This window comes from Arachis ipaensis, chromosome B04 (genome assembly GCF_000816755.2).
Source record: "Arachis ipaensis cultivar K30076 chromosome B04, Araip1.1, whole genome shotgun sequence".
In the NCBI taxonomy this organism is placed as follows: domain Eukaryota; kingdom Viridiplantae; phylum Streptophyta; class Magnoliopsida; order Fabales; family Fabaceae; genus Arachis; species Arachis ipaensis.
In genome coordinates this window covers 103,295,178-103,296,003 of record NC_029788.2, presented here as the reverse complement: position 1 = coordinate 103,296,003, position 826 = coordinate 103,295,178, and positions in this window count along the sequence as shown.

Below are 826 nucleotides of genomic sequence, written 5' to 3'. Positions count from 1 at the left end.
ACGCCCTTAAATCTAATTCAACCCATCAATGTTTATACGACAAATACTGATTAGTAAATTATCTTTGTAAATCTTTACTATTAGTTCATATAAAATGTAAAAAAAAAAATGAAGAGTCATAATTTGTATAGTTATGGATTGGAGTAAGTAAAGAGTGTTGATGAACTCCTCAATTACTACAAGAGGACACTAGACATGGCGGCAGTTTTAGTCATGATTGACAGCAATTTTAAACTGCCGTAAAATTCAATATCGACGGTTTGGTAAATTTCCTTGGTTAGTGGCGTGAAAAGTAGGTTTTGTAGCAGTTTTCAATAACACTGTAATATTTTATACATGCCTAGTGTAAATAAACTAATTTATTACATGTAATTTTAACGTATTTTTATAGTTAAATTATTTTTTTAGGTGTTAATTTTTACATTTGTATATATTAAAGACAAATCCAAACTTATATATCTACATAGACCCCAGTACCAAAGTCATCGACAGATGATTGAACCCTAATCCAACACAATCATCAGAACTCAGAGCCATGATGACCACAAGGCAAACATTTTATTATTCAGCAACCACTGAGAAATTAACACACGTATATTTTTAAATTTTACAAAATTTATAAATGAAAGCCTAGATATTTGATGGAAGACTAATGTGGTAAATAAATGGATGAAACAAGTAAAGAACAATTTGATTCAACTTCTTACGGTGACTCTGATTTATTTACTTGTCTTTAAATTATTTGCTAGTATCAGTGAAAGTTACATCCTTATCATCATAATAAGAATCAAACTTGCCTTTAATTTCTATTTTCTCGAAATCTAAA